Below are 16,595 nucleotides of genomic sequence, written 5' to 3' on the forward strand. Positions count from 1 at the left end.
TACTATCTTTTGTTGTGTCTACATTGCGATGTGACAAAGGATATGGACATCTATTGAGTGTAATTTTGTGCCACTGTAAAAAGTTTTGTGGTGGTACAAAGTTGATGAAAGGTGACATCTTGTTTCCATCCTAAGTCAACATCGATGAGGTTGAGGAGAGAGGGTGATGACTGCAAGTAGTGTCCAGATAACAGGTCTGGCCTTTGTGATGGTATGGAAGGAGAAATCACATCATAGAAATGACACTTCCTTGCCCACACACTATTTTATGCTTTCTGCCCACCCAAGTCAACTGGGATGAATTCACCTAAGATCAGGAGATTAAAGATCAGTTCATGGCTCTGCCATAGCATACTTTTGTGACTTCAGGGAAGTCACGTTATCTCTGTGTACCTCAGATCTTAGCTGTACAATAGGGCTAATAATATTGCTCTGTCTGTCTTGTCCATGTCAACTGTAAAGTGTTCAGGGCAGGAGCTCTACCTTCCTATGTGTGTGTACAGTGTTGAGTGCAATGGAGGTATGATCTACCTCAGAGCCTGCAGAAGCTCTGGCCATACAAATAACAATATGAAGGCTTGCCAATGTAGGAGTGGGAGTTTGAGTTAGCTCTGTCCTGATATAGTAAGAGTTTTAAAGGGGAGGACCAGAACCCTCATTCTTTTGATAGTCTTGTGATCTTTATGGAGTAGCAAACTCATCCTCTGGCCCTAAGCAAGCCTCATCAGTGCTAGAGAAAAGAGTTATGTTCCCACTTCTGAGAGGCCAGGAAGCCATCCTTCATGCTGGAGCCAACATCTTCTCCAAGAATCTATGCAGTCTTAATACCCCTGTATGTCCAGAGACTGTAGTATACATTTGTATGTGTCACATCAGATCTTTCCACACCACTGTTTCCGCAACCATCTCGGAGCTTTCCGCTCCCTGCCTGGAATTCCCTCTTGGGATGGCCAATCACTTATTCATGGCTTTTCTTTTTCTCTGCTTTTTCCTTCTCTCTGCCTTCCCTACCTTTAACTAGCTCCCTGACCTTTACCTGTCTGTGCTGCCACCCAGAATAAAACCAGCAGCTCACTCTGCTAGGAAACCAGAAGAAAGCATCAAATATAGAAGAGGCTTAACAAGGCAGAGTTGCACTAGTTTAGAGCAGAGGCCTGTGTTAACTTGGTTGCTAAAAGCAGACACATTCCTTGCTCCATGTTCCAGCTTCAGGGAGGAACAGTGCCACAGCATAACCCCTTGCTCTACTGCTTAGTCCTCATGCATATGTTTTTTAGTGCTTCTGCAGCAACCGCTCCACAGTCTTGATGAAATCTCACCAGCACATCTTTTCTCAGTGTAATCATAAGTCACCAGTTGCTGCCACCAAATTGCCAGTCTTTGTGTGCCCTCTAGTTGGCAGCTGTAGCAGAAGACTAGCAGGACATGTGTAGTCCAGAGCCAAAGGCTGTAACCCTAATCCTAAAAGCCGCAGCCCAGCAGTCATATGTAGGTTGAATGAATTACGTTTTCAGGAGACAGCAAGATTCCTGTGAGAATCCCTTAAACACTGCCCCTGAAGTGTTTATCAGGTCCTTAGTGCAGAAAAAAAGAGCAACACCCTCAGAATGAAGATACATGTTACGCTTAGCCCATACTAAACCTATGGGCTGTTAAACTGAGTTAGTTAGAATATGCTGTGAGCAGTTGCACGTTAAGGGTTAATAGTGTTTCTTGTTTGCATGCTGTGACTTGCCACTAGAGGGTCGGCAAGCAGGGGAATGGCTGGGAGTCGGGACACCTGGGCTCTATCGCTACTTTTGATCTGGCTGGGCTGGGAGGGGTGCATCTGAGATGCTGGAGGACTGCAAATTGCTTGTTTCATCTCAGTGAAGTAGACTCAAGTTATGCTAACATGAGCCAGATATCATGGCCCAGTTAACTCTCACCTGAAATGGTGCATCTTTGATATGCTCAGAGGGCACCTACCATGAGTTAACAAGCTTTAACATGTATATGCTCATGTTTTTAAGTGTCTTTAGTATGGTACTTCACCCTGCCAGATGAGTTCAGGTCCATTCAACCCTCCTTTTCTTTCTCTACCCACACTCCCACCTAGTTTAAGCTTTGCTGCTGCTGGTAAATTGCTTCTGGCAGGGCCTCCAATAGGGCAAGGCAGTGACCTGGACTGTATGCGGACTGTCCACAGAGCAAACAAAACCCACTGCGTAAAACCCTCGTTTCTCTGCTACTTCTTCCTGCTCTAGTAATCTCAGGTCCACTTGTAACAACAACAGGTATGTTTCCAGATGGAAATGGGATTTTAAGGCCCAGTTGCCTGCATGGCCCAGTGAAATCAGATGAGCTCAAAGGGAACGGGAGGCAGAGATTGTTATAAAGACAAACGGGAATAAACTTATAAAATGATGGTGAGATGAAAAGGAGAGTAGGGAACAGGGTGGGAAGAGGAAAGCTGGAGAGCAAGATGTAGTTGCAAAGGAGAGGAATGTGAATAGCTATGAAGGGAGGGAGCAGCACAGAGATGGAGATTAAGGTAAGCAGGGTAAATGATAAATATCCTACCAGACACTGGACTCGGGATATCTGAATGCCATCTGGTAGCTCTCTGTGCTCAATGAGGTATATGTTAAATCAGAGGTCCAAGGAAGGCCTTCCAGCAAGTTCAGCCTGGCTCTTGCGTTCATGTTGATCAACACAATATGCCTTTAATCGAGGAGGATGGGCGAGGTGTGGAACCCAGTTTCTAGCCATGCACACCCTCTGTTTGTACAGGCTCATCTCCTGATGCTGAAATTGGAGGAAGAACAGCTGGTGGCAGATGGAGTGAAATGCAGGGGGGAGAGGAGGCAGCTGGTGTGTGTTACCTGAGTTTTGAGAGACAGAGGTGAAGGATAGCCTGAGATATTTTTCCAGTTTGAGTATTAAACAGCCATAGCTTCTGGACTTAGCAGAGGAGCTTGCTGTAGCAACTGATACAACAAAACATCATTTTTCTCTTTTGTTTTTTCCCCAGATGTAACCTATGTTCCCTAACTGCAGCAGGCATGAACTAATACAGAACTGAAAAAATAGTAGTGAAACAAAATTGATCCAAGGTTATTGGTGTCATCTTGTAAAAAGGTGAGATTTAGCCATGCTCACACTCCTTTCTAGGCACTTTCAAACAAAAATGATTTATTAGCTTGAACAGTCAGCAGGAGCAAATTTTGCTTTTGCTGGCACAATGATTTGTGAAAAGCATATTTCACTGTTACATGTAGCAAATATCTGCATGTGGTGTTGGGTGAGCATCCAATCAGGGAACAGAAAAAATACCATGTGAATCTTCTGACCAATCACAACTCAAATACGGATTACCAAATATGAAATGTTTGTTTTCATTTCTACTGTGGTACGGCTAGAGAACAGAAACAGATGCTTCTTATGCCAAAAATGATGTAGTCCAAGCTTCACCTTGGTTAATATTTTGTTCAAATTTTAAGGCATTTGCAGAAAAATGTATTGTAAAATTATGAGGGAAGTATATATGATGTACTTTGTGATCTGCTGACAGGGATTCTGTGAGTAGAAAAGGATCTTGTCATGAATAAATTATTGGTTACAAATTTTTCACACAGTTTGCCAGCTAGTGTCAAATCCATATGTTTCATACCAGTGCCCTGCTTGGGTCAGTTAGCTTTCTGTGACCAGAGCTCTTGGCCTCTTTTAGAGCAGACACCACTAGTTTGGCTTTTACTGGGGACCTGGTACTTCATTAGGAGTTGTGGGGAGAGACGGGGAGAAGGGAAGGGAGGAGAAGGAATTCTGAGACGCAGCTAGGAAGGAAACCTAAGGATGGATTGGCAGCTGTTGGGTTGCGACTTCTGGCTGCTGCTGTGCCATTGATGTGATTTGCATAGCTGCAAACTTTTTTTTTTTTATGACCCCCATCTAAGTCAGTGACTGAGATGCCTGGCCCTGGTCACCCTGCCCTAGTTGCAGTGCTGTTCCTTGCAATGCTGCGAGCTGGGGTGGTTGCTGCAGAAGGTCTCTTGAAGGAGCACCCTGCCAGTTTTGTGATGGCTTCTGTTGTGTGTCAGTGAAGTACCAGTGCCTCATGGGGCTCCAGCACAGGCAGCTGTCTTTGTCATTGCTTTTGGGCCAGCCAGAGCTTGTGGAGCAATAGGTGCCCTTGGCAAGGCAGTGCTGTAGGGCCATCAGAGTTCCAGGAACATGAGGCTTGTGGCCCTCTATTCCTCTATCAGATTTGCTGACATCAAGAGTAAGCTATGCAAGGATTCTTGTTGCTGTAAACTTTTTCACAACTGTGCCTGGACTGCTTTTGGTTAGGTAAGTGGACTGTACCATGGGATCTAAAGAGAAATGCCCATCCTGGCTGTTATATTCAGATCCTACTTGGCACCATGTAGTCAAAGCCTTTTCTGGCTCCTTCCTGTGGCACAAGCCTGTGATACAAGTGTGCTTTGGTGTACTGGAAATCCACAAACAAATAATTCTGAAGTGCTTGTCCAGCCATAACTATGGCTGTGCCAACAAAGGACTGGGCTAGGTTGATACCACCCTGTCTCAGAACAGATGCTCCCCATATTCTGTAGTGTCTGGTTGTTGCAATAGTAAAGGACAATGATATGTCCTGTATGGTGGCCACTGCATCAGGGTCTTTCAGATGAGACCAGCTTACCCATTGTGTGAATCAGTCCTTGTTTAGATCTCCAGCTTTTCTGCATTGGTCTTGGGCCAGCAGAATTAAATAAAGCAGCCTAGTGACAGCCAGCTGCCCACATGTTATAAAAGCAATTCATTTAGCTTGTGATGCCATCAGTACAGATACAGACCTCGGCAGGTGTTGATTCTGCTCAGCAGAAAACACATGTCCCTGATGGAGAAAAAAGTGGTGTTGAGGGACATAAATGCCACAGAAGAATATGACATCCTTCATCCCAACATCCCCATAGAACTTTGGCATGAAGTGCATAAATAAGATGAGATATGATCAGTATTTTCCTATTGTGAAGTCCCCGTCTAGTAGTTGGCCAGCATCCAACATGTTAAGGACACTAGTAGTGCAAATAATTTGTATAAAATAGACAGGTGAGTTTTGGTTTCTATCCTCAATCATCTGTTCCTGAAGTGGTACCTGCTTGCTCATGCTGGGATATGAGCATTGTTGCCAATGCTTGAGAACATTAAGGGATCCACTTGTGTCCAAATCAGCAAAACAACTGAACAATATGTTGGACTGGAAAACAGTGCAGAAAGTTAGGCCACTTCATAAGTCTGTTGTAAGCCCTTACCCTAATACTGTGGTCTGGTCACTTCCATCTCCCAAAGGACCCTGTAACATGAGAAGGCATGCAGGGGTAATTTAAATTCAGGCTTGCTGGGGCATGTTTTTCTTTTACTATAGCACCTTTGTATAATGAGCTTCTGGTGGGTGATTGGAGCTCCTATGCAACTGTAAAATGCACACATAATAATAGGAATACAATACATGGAAAATAACTTCTTTCAAGAGGGACTGAAAAGATTGGGAGGGTTTTACCTTGTAGGAGAGGAATAAGTCTGGAGAAAGCATGGAAAAGAGCAAATAGTGTAAAATGAACAGGGGAGCAGTAAAGGCAGGTCAGTATTGGCATATTCAAAATTACTTACATTTTACCTTTCTTTACTGTGCTTAGTTAGCCTCTGAAACCCATTGCCCCAAGCTGTCAGTCTACCTAGAAACTACACTGAAGCTATTTCCTCCTGTATGAAACAGGGCTATGTTTTATGTTGCCCCAATTTAGCTTTACTGTCAAGTTAATGAATGGGTGCATGAACAGTTGTCATGGAGCAGCTGACGTACATCCCCCTTCTCTTCTGTTAGTTTGTCTGCGCTTGGACAAGAAGGCCATCTGTGTTCAGTGTGATTGACTGGAATGTGATTATGTACCAAAGATAAATAGGAGCAAAACTTTTGAGTCGGGGGTAGTGCCATGGGACAGATGGAGTGGAATAGTAAATGCCAGTTTGCAGCCAGGTTGCCTTTCACCGGCTTTCTGCTGCCCAACTACTATCGAGCACTCCGAGCCACCAGTGACATGGCTCAGAGCGCTCGCAGCTGGGTCATGAGGCACTACAGGGATTTGGGTGTGGAGCTAAAGGGGCTGGGGGCACAGGTGGTGTTTTCTTCGATCCTCCCAGTCTCAGGCTATGGGCTGAGGAGGGAGAGGAGGATCTGCATAGTCAACCAAAGACTGCGGCACTGGTGTCATCAGGAAGGCTTTGGCTTCCATGACCACAAGCCTGCTCTTTGGAGAGAGAGGCAGTGAGCTGCTGGGAAGGGATGGCCTCCACCTCTCTCCGCTGGGGAAGAGGCTCTTCTTAGCCAGACTGGCTGACCTGCTCCACCAGGCTTTAAGCTAAGCCTGCTGGGGAATGGGGGAACTACTGCCACTGCTGGCCCACTGAACAGCCTTTGCAAAGTCAGCAGGCCAAGGCACTTAAGGGATCCCACTCCAGCCCTGGAACAAAATGTAAGCAGGGTAAGGGCCCCCAAGGGTACACTTGAATGCCTGTACACAAATGCCAGGAGCCTGGAGAACAAACAGGAGGAACTTGTTCTCCTGCTAAATACAAATAACTATGATGTCACTGGGATAACAGAGACCTGGTGGGACTCCACCCATAACTGGACCACAGGTATAGAAGGCTATACCCTGTACAGGAGGGATTGAGTGGACAAAAGGGGTGGGGGCGTAGCTCTCTATGTCAAGGAAAGCTACACATCCCTGCAAGCTGACATCGGCACCCATGATGGACGACTTGAGACCCTCTGGGTTAAAATCCATGGAGAAGATGTCATGGGATACTATGGTGGGGGTCTACTACAGACCCCCTATCCAAAGTCAAGACCTTGATGAGTTCACCAGAGAATTGGCTGAGGCCACACAATGCCAGTGTATGGTTGTCATGGGAGACTTTAACTACCCAGATATCTCGTGGGAGGAGCGCTTGGCCAAATCCGAGTGGTCGCAAAGCTTTCTCTCATGTGTGGATGACCTGTATCTAACACAGGAAGTCTATGGGCCGACAAGAGGTAAAGCACTGCTTGACCTCATACTGGCAACCAGGGATGACCTAATCAGCAACCTAACGATCAAAGGGAAGCTAGATGACAGTGACCATGAGTTGATCACCTTCACCATCTGCCGCAAAGCTGGCAAGTCAGTCAGTAATACAGAAGTCCTCCACTTCAGGAAAGCTGACTTGGACAAGCTAAGGAGGCTTGTCAGAGAGGCTCTAAAAGGCCACAGCCCAATGGTGAGGGGAGTTCAGGACAAGTGGTTGTTCCTCAAGGAAGCAATCCTGGATGCACAAGCAAAGTCTATCCCATCTTGGAGGAAAGGCAGCAAAAGGGCACAGCAGCCCCTTGGCTCTCCAGGGAACTGGTGGACCTCCTACGTCTTAAAAGGAAGACCTACAAAGCATGGAGGACTGGAACCGCCACCAAGGAGGAATACTCTGCTCTGGTCCGGACCTGCAGGGAGCGAACCAGGAAAGCCAAGGCTGCGAGGGAACTCCAGCTAGCTACAAATATCAAGGACAATAAAAAGTCCTTTTTTAGATATGTGGGGAGCTGGAGGAAAAGCAAGGGCAACATTGGACCCCTGCTAAACCAGACGGGACAACCGACAACTGATGCCCAGGAAAAAGCGAACTCGCTAAATGGGTACTTTGCGTCAGTTTTTCACCAGTCCCAAGGGACGGCCCTACCCACTGTGGGTCAGGAAGGCCCAGGTGAGGGAGATTCCTTGCCCTCCATCAAAGCTGACCTGGTGAAGGGACACCTCGACAGGCTGGACACTTTCAAGTCAGCCGGCCCTGATGGGTTACACCCAGGGGTACTCAGGGAGCTGGTGAACATCATAGCTCAGCCCCTGGCATGGATCTTTAAGAGCTCTTGGCGCTCTGGTGAAGTGCCCAATGATTGGAAGAGGGCCAATGTGGTGCCTATCTTCAAGAAAGGGAGGAAAGTAGATCCGGCAAACTACAGGCCCATCAGCCTGACCTCTATCCTGGGGAAGGTCCTGGAAAAGATTATCAAAGAGGCCGCCATCCTTAACAGACTAGCTGAAGGCAATATCCTGAGGGTTACCCAGCATGGGTTTGTTATGGGTAGGTCTTGCCTGACCAATCTCATTTCCTTTTATGACCAGGTGACTTATCATCTGGCCAAGGGGGAAGAGATCGATGTTGTATATCTTAACTTTAAAAAAGCCTTCGATCAGGAATCCCATGATCACCTCTGGGCTAAACTGGCTAACTGTGGCCTCAATCTCACCGCGATCTGTTAGCTGGGGAATTGGCTCTGCGGTAGGACCCAGAGGGTGGTGGTTGATGGGAGCCAATCGTCTTGGTGCACGGTCACCAAAGGGGTCCCTCAAGGCTCTGTCCTAGGGCCTATACTATTTATCATCTTCTTCAATGATGTGGACATCGGTGTCAGAAGTGGACTGGCCAAATTTGCCAATGACTCCAAACTCTGAGGTAAAGCATCCACACCTGAGGACAGGAGGGTGATCCAGGTGGGTCTTGACAGGCTCAGGAAATGGGCAGATGAGAACCTGATGGTGTTCAACACTGAAAAACGCAAGTTTCTCCACCTTGGGAGGAAAAACCTGCAGCATCCTTATAGGCTTGGCAGTGCTATAGTGATTAGCTCTACAGATGAAAGGGACTTGGGGGTCATGATTGACCACAAGGTGAACATGAGCCTTCAGTGTGATGCTGCAGCTAGTAAAGCGAGCAAAATGCTGGCTTGCATCCATAGATGCTTCTCAAGTAAATCCCTGGACATCATTCTCCCGTTGTACTCGGCCCTGGTGAGGCCGCAGCTGGAGTACTGTGTCCAGTTTTGGGCTCTGCAATTCAAAAAGGATGTGGAGAAGCTTGAGAGGGTGCAGAGAAGAGCCACGCGCATGATCAGAGGTCAGGGAAACAGACCTTATGATGAGAGGCTGAGAGCTATGGGGCTCTTCAGCCTGGAAAAGCGCAGGCTCAGGGGTGATCTGGTGGCTGCCTATAAGTTTATCGGGGTGACCACCAGGATCTGGGAGAACGTCTGTTCACCAGAGCGCCCCAAGGGATGACAAGATTGAATGGTCACAAACTCTGCCATGACCAATTAGGCTGGACATAAGAAAGAACTTCTTCACTGTCTGAGCCCCCAAGTTTTGGGATAGACTGCTGCCAGAGGCGGTTCAAGCACCCACTTTGAACGCCTTCAAGACACATTTGGATGCTTATCTTGCTGGGATCCTATGATCCCTGCTGACTTCCTGCCCCTGGGGCAGGAGGCTGGAATTGATGATCCTCCAGGGTCCCTTCCAGCCCAAATGTCTATAAAATCTATGAAATCTTTCAAGGCAGTGGGTCAAATCTTCAGCTGTTCTACACTGACTTCAGTGAAGCTCTGTCAGTGGATATGACTTTAAGCCTAAAATGTGGCTTGGCAAGCAGAGGGAACTGCTGGTCTTCTAGCTACATATCGCCCCCATGGAATTCCCTCAGAGGACACAAAATCATATGCAGTAGTCCTAAAATGTATTTTTGATACAGGTCTGGAGAAAGGTTACAGTGCTTTAAAATGAAGTTTGGGTAGTTTTATTTCTGGATCTGAGTTGGCCGCCTCATATCAAGAGCCTCTGGGGTGTTGCATATGCCTGCCTGCAAGAAGCTTACAATGATAGTATAGAGCAGAGCTGTCCATAGGCTATGGGGGCTGGGGCCTACGATTCCCTTCCCTGCTACCACCCCCATGCAGATGGCACGAGCAGCATGCAAGCCCCTGCTCCCTACCATGCAGATCACCCCAGTCGCATGCAGGTCCCTGCCCCACTTCCCCTCCCTTGGGTCCTCTCCAACCATGTGGCTGTGGGAGAGGTAGCTGCAGGGGCCTGCAGCCTGTGGGCTACCAGCTGGACAGCCATGGTATAGAGTAACAAAAAATCAGGTTCTGTCACTTAATGAGATCCTTCAAATTTTAGTTCTTCCTTCTACTTTCTTGGCAGCAGTTTTTCCAGACAATTCTCCATACCTGACTATGAAAGTAATACTTAAAGTTGAGCTAGATCTTAACTGCAGTTTTAAAAAAATCTGAGGCAGTGTTATACAGTGGATAGAGCACTAGACTGGGACTTGGGAGACCTGGGTTTTAGTTCTAGCTCAGAGTCTAGCCATTGGCTTGCTGGGTGACCTTAGGCAAACCACTTCCCCTCTTTGTGCCCTTTTCCCATCTGTAAAGCAAGGTAACCATGCTTTTCTCTCCTGTAAAATGCTTTGAGATTTTATAATGAAAAGAAAGATCCATGAGCTATGAATCATGAAGTGCACAGCAAGCAATCCTATGCAGGATTCAGTGTAATCTCACTATGTCTTTGCTGTCAGCCATCCATTTCCACAGGGGAAGGCACAGGGAGAGAGACTGGGCCCTTGTAGGTGAAAGTTTTGTAAAGAACTGTTATGGGAGGTTGGCTGTTCTTGGAATATATAGCAAAGACAGGGTCCCTCTATCAGTGCACTTGTCTAACTCTTACCCATATACATGTACTAAAATGTAATGCTCCAGAAGGGTACTCTTCAGGATGAGACAGCACTATATCCTATTACAAGCAAGACAGGAAGGAAAGAAGCATTCTGTTGATTTTCTGTGGCTAAATGACTTCTAATAGCCCTATTAGGCTGAGAAGAGGGAGTTGATCAAAATTCAGTTTTACTTACCAGAAGTGCAGAAGTAAGTGTACCTTGCTAGGTGGGATCAAAATACTCCAGTGCTTCTCAACCCCTGACCAGCTAGTGGAGTTTCTCATTTAGCTTATGACACCACTGTAGGAAAAGGGGTTCTAATCATGCTGCTGTCCTGAAGTTCTGGGTGCTGACATGCAGCAGCAAGGCAAGAGCAAAGCTGTAGGTCACAATGAGTTTGTTCCACCACTTAGCACTTGCCTTCATAAACCTTTAATAGCACTAATTAGATTTATTATATCTCAGTGAGGTACTGCATCTGTGCCTTGTCACAAAATGGCAAAGAGACTAATATGACTAACCCAAGAGCATAGCAGATCGGTGACAGCTGTGATAACTCAAGAATTTGTTTCCCAGCTGCTTGTTCAGGCTCCTTGGTCCTGTTACTTTTGTCCTTGCTAGTAATCGCCAGGTATGTTTGTTTTCTAGACTTCTTAGATCTTTATTCCTTGATGTTCTGAAAGGCTTCTGACCATGAGGATATTATATCAGACCACTACAGAGTTCTAAAATAAAGATGGTTTAGTTTAGTTTATTCTTGGATCTGAGTCAGTTGTTTCATATCAAGAGTCCCTGGGGTGCTGTATGCGCCCATCTGCAGCTAGCTTGTGATGTCTCCCTAGAGTAGCAAAAAATTAGGTTCTGCCATTTTAAAGCAGTGGTGTTCAACCTCTGACCCATGCACCATATCTTACCAGCAGGGCTCCCTATGAATCAGGAAATGTGTTGGTATGGGAACAGTGGGAGTATTAATTCCTACTCTTTTATTGCTAAATTTCTGAACAGAAGAGGAGCCCTACAGACTGCCCCCACATGGCATCTAGCTGCTGCCTGATCCCATGCCATTCATCTGACCCATGGGGCCTGGAGATTGGTGCCATTGATTTAAAGGGATCCTTCAGATTTCAGGTCCTCCTTCCACTTTCCTGAGTGATTCCACTTCTCAGCAGTTCATCCAGACCATTCTCCATTCCTGAGTATGAGAGTAATTCTGAAATATAACCACTTTTGGGTTGAGACAAATTTGTATCATGTCCACCCACAGCATTTCATGATAGGAAGAGAATAGCTCTCTTCAGCTAGGACTAACTGTAGAAGGAGATGACTGCAGATAGTCAGAATGCAAATCCAAGTTGGGGATATACACATGATGTAGCACATCATGGCCAAACTATCACAAAGTGTCAAGGGATTTTCTGGACAACTTCAAAGTGCCACATCGTCAATTTATTAGATAGGGAAGACATCCTCTGCAGCAGTCTAGCTGCTGCTGCCAGTCTCTTGCTTCCTTACCAAATAAGAAGAATGCAAAGTGTTTTCTGGAGGTCTTCCATCTAAGTACTAACCCAGTCCTTACCTTATTGAGCTTATGATCCCATTAGAAATCAAAGCACTAAGTTGTAACATTTCATCATCTATATCAACATTACTTTCACTGGGGAAAAGGCCAGTTTTGCTATTGTTCATATCCTGTTCAAATCTGAAAGTAAAGCTTTTCAACCTTCTGCTCTGAATTCTGTAATAAACTGCTGTGCTAATTCTATAGGCCAACATACTCTAGGTACATTGGTACCTTTTTTTTTTTGAGTTGCAGAACCCAATCTGAGTCTCATGGGCATCAGTTGAAGGGAATCTTTATATAGAAATCAACAGATACTGCATTTGCACAGCTCTGACTAGAGTTTGTTTAAAACAAAGAGCCTTTTGTCTTGTTACGTAGTAAGCAAGAATAGGAGGAGCCTTTTGAATAATGTCAGAGAATGGGAGCAACGTTACTGTGTAAAGCCCAGTGTAGGACTAGGAAGGTGAAATCCACCAAGGATCTAAAACTACACTGAGTCCTTGCAAACTTTACCACAGATAGCACTAAATTCTCCAGGAATGTAATAAGGCACTGCTACCAATTCCTGGAAGATAAGGACTGAAAAGAAGGTCTAGTAATGCATAATGGGCCCTACCCCTATGTAGTTCCATTGAGTAGCTGAGTTTCCCCCTTCCCTCCCCTTCTTTTCTCTGGAGGAAAGCATTGTAGTTGATATCATTAATGGTTTTGTCTATCCTAATGCATTCACATACCCCAGTCCTTACTAGATGGCTTAGCTAGTCTATCCTGGGCGTGGGCAATCTGCCGCATGAGTGCCATGGGCAGTCTCTGTGTGTGACACCTGGTAGATCAGGGAGGACACTGGTAGCATAGCAACTGATGAGACAAGAAGCAGAACATGGAGGGAGAGATTGGGCAGGGGACGCAGAGTAGGAAACAGAAAGCAGGGCACCAGACTGGGCAGAAGAAGGGGATCGGAGTGGTGCTTGGGGAAGTCACAGAGCTAATTTGTAGCACACCTGCCAAAGGGTTTGGCTGCTACTGGTCTATCCTATCCCTAAAGCATGAAGAAAGTATTTATACAGTGCTATCATAGTCATAGGGATAAAATATTATTTGGGGCAGCTGAGTGCACAGACAGATGTGTGCCCGCCCACCAGGTAAGTCAGTGGATTGGAAGAGGTAGGTGGAGAGGGAAAGGGATGCTGCTGCCTTGGGAGCTGCGCAACACCATGTGCCTGCTGCCGCCAGGCTGTGCCATGTCCCCTGCCTGCTGCAGCTGCCCGGAGCCTGCGCCCAGGCTGCTGTGTGGCCCTCTGCACTGCCACTGTTGCTCCACATTTGTGGGGACTGAGCCTCATTAACCCTGGCCTTCTGTTGCCAATGATCATAGTAAAAGGTCCCTTGTCTGAGCTAGTCTTCCCCAGACTGTGCTACTGGGCATTCACTACTTCAGTGCTCAGAGTATTGCTTTTCCCACACTGGGATGACCAGGATTGGGTCGAGTGTTTTAGTAGATTGATCCTGTAAGCAAGATGTAGTGTCCTTGTCTGCTACTATTTTCAATGAGACTTGAAGATGCCTTGCTCCTGCAGGGCCAAGCCCCAGGCATACAATTGTATATATTCACACACATGCATTCTTCTACTCACAGCACAGGGTGTCAGACCTGGGAGCTGTAGAAGGGACCAGCCCTTGGGGTGCATTGAAGGGCAATAAGGGGGCCAAAATGCCTTGAGCAGGGAGATTCAAGCAGATGGGGACTGACAAATTTCCTTTGTTCCCTCCCAGCCATGCTCTTTAACGAAAGTGGCCCTAAAGCAGTGAAGTGGGGACAGCATGTGCTGAGAGCTGGAGGGAATGGGCTGCTTACTGGCCTGTGTCATGCTGTAGGTCTGTGCAATTCACAAGCTGGAATTTAGCCCCAAGTCCTACAAACCCTCCCCCCCCTCCCCCCCAAAACAAACAAACAAACAAAAAAACCCAACAAACCTGTAAGTACTTCTGAAGAGACCCTAACATATCCCAGCATGTGAAAATGCCTGATTGAACAGTATTCCTTGAACTTGAGGCAAGGGTGGACCTGAATAACTGTCTGATTGGGCTAATGCAGTCTTTATGATGGTCTGACATTCTCAGCTGCAGGCCATTGCCTCTTCCCTGGAGGAGAACTGGCAAGTGGGTTGAGATGTACAAGGTATAGGAGGAAACAATGTAAAGCTGAGGCAAGAGATGAAATAAGTTCTTGGATTTAGATCCTTGGCTGATGAATTTTGGGATGACTCTAGAGGAGCTTGGAAAAAATGTGAGCTAATTGATTGTGGGGTGCTGGGAGCATCTAGTAATTTGCCCACAATAGGAGGAAGAGTCCTAGAACTGTGTAAAGCTGAATAAGACCTAGGATCAAACAAAGTTCTAGGTATTAAGATACGCAGGAAGTGCTCAGCACCCAGCAGCTCCTGTTTTGATGCTGGGATGTCAAAGGAGCTTGGCGTTCAGTAGGGTGTGGGAGCAAACAAATGGGGAGAGTTTGCAAGGTAATGTGTCATTTATAAAGGCTGATGCTGCATCATATAGGTTATCTCCTTCAGTTGTTAACTCCTTGCTCTGTGGTGTGAGCAAGGCTCCAGTTCAGCAAAGCACAAAGGAATCAGGTTTGTAGTCCGACTTGAGTGAAATATAAACATATATACTTAATATTCATTGTGTGTGTTCATAGATTCTAGGGTCGGAAGGAACCTCAGTGGGCCTTCCAGTCTGACCCCCTGCCCCTGGCAGGCAAGAGAAGGGTCACCAAATCTGGGATCATGTAATCCCAGCCAGGTCCCTGTCCAGTATTGTCTTGAAGACCCCCAAGGATGGGGCAAGCACCACCTCCCTTGGAAGCCCTGACAACCCTGACCGTGAAGAACTTTTTTCTAATGTCCAGTTGAAACCTACTCTCCAGTATCTTATGGCCATTGTTGCTTGTTGTTCCAGGCGGTGCCTACTTCCTGTTGTTCTCCTCTTATGTATTTGTATGATGCCACAAGGCCCCCTCTCAGCCTTCTCTTGGAGAGGCTGAAGAGGTTAAAGTCCCTTAGCCTTTCATTGTAGGGCCTTCCCTGTAGGCCTCCAATTAGATGAGTGGCTTTTCTTTGGACCCTCTCCAGGTTGTCCACATCCTGCTTGAACTGCGGCGTCCGGAACTGGACACAGTACTCCAGCTGTGGCCTGACCAGTGCCGCATAGAGGAGGAGGATCACCTCCTTGTACCTGTTTGTGAAGCACCTATGGATGCACCACAAGGTGTGATTTGGCTCTGCCGACTACTTCATCACATTGACAACTCGGATGTGTTAAGCCTTCTGGATTGGGGCCTGTTGTACAGCTGCAGCTCAACTATTGCATTAAATTCTGGGCAACTTACCAAATGCAATAGGTGCAGTATAGAGCAATGGATACTGCTGGAGATCAGGAGGGTCTGAGTTATGAGGAAGTATTAAAAGTGTTGATATTCAGGTCAGGAAAAGTCTTGTATGGAATGTACATACAGTGCCTGCTGTAATGGGGCCCTGATCTTGACTGAAGTTTCTAGTCATTACTGTTATAAACAACAGCCATATCATTTGTCAAAGAAACAGAGGCAGGGAGGAGGTTTAAGAGTCTGCAACTGCTTACGGCCCAAATAGCGGTAACAAAATATCTGTGACTTATTCAAAAAAAGCCAAGAGACGGCATTAATGAATAGTGGTGGATCAGGTGCTTAGCAGTGTCAGGTGGATAAAAATAGAAAAAAAATATTATTAAAGTACAAAATGAATCCAATTATTTTGGCAGCTGTTGAAGCAAGTCTTGGCCGACAAGGGGAAAGGAATCACTTAGAGAGAGCTTCAGGCAGAGATGAGGAAAAACTCTCTGACTTGAGATATTTAAATTGGAGTACCTTCTCTAAATTCTAGAGAAGCAGCTGGCCTGTTCGTGGACTAGATCTTCTAATGCTAGACAAGAAGAGTCATCAGGAAATGCATTGGCAGTAAGGGGCATGATGGGGCAGTTCTTCATTAGTGGGGAACTAGATTGCCAGCCCTCTTCAAGCTCTTCTATTCTTTGGAATAACATATTCACTCTTCATCTCTGGACGCACAGCATCATCCATAGGGTTACCTCATAGAGTTTGATCTACAGTGTCAAATATGAACAAGGTCAAAAGTGCAAGAAATTTTGGGGGCCTCATCTCATCTGTTGTGGTTATATTTCAAAGCTGTGGTCATGGCCCAAAGGGCAGAGCAGTTCTCAGACAGCCATAGCAGCACTACAGGATCTTGGGTATTATACTTGCTGTAGCTCATGTAGCCAGTAGTAAAAGCTACTCACTTTATCATTCATCATCTTCCCGACAAAAAGATCCAGCTTTGCGTTGCGTGGATGCATTAACCCACCAAACCCTAAGGTGCTGCATAGCAAAATCAGGTGAACTCTTTAAGCAGGTAAAGGAGCAGATCTG

At 46.3% G+C, this 16,595-nt stretch overlaps 1 protein-coding gene across 2 annotated transcripts in view; it reads left to right on the plus strand.

Annotated features, from left to right (window-relative positions):
- The window catches only part of LOC149864080 (protein FAM163A-like), an 85,850-nt gene that overhangs the window by 23,509 nt on the left and 45,746 nt on the right, over positions 1–16,595 (plus strand). Inside the window, exon 1 of one of the 2 annotated variants that reach the window (XM_090047587.1) lies at positions 3,030–3,120. The exons of the other annotated variant lie outside the window; for it this stretch is intronic. The gene's annotated coding sequence lies outside the window, so the exon portion shown is untranslated. Of the gene's footprint in view, positions 1–3,029; positions 3,121–16,595 lie in introns of those variants that run through there. 2 annotated transcript variants of the gene reach the window in all.

This window comes from Crocodylus siamensis, chromosome 5 (assembly GCF_052110815.1).
Source record: "Crocodylus siamensis isolate JL-2025a chromosome 5, ASM5211081v1, whole genome shotgun sequence".
In the NCBI taxonomy this organism is placed as follows: Eukaryota; Metazoa; Chordata; order Crocodylia; family Crocodylidae; genus Crocodylus; species Crocodylus siamensis.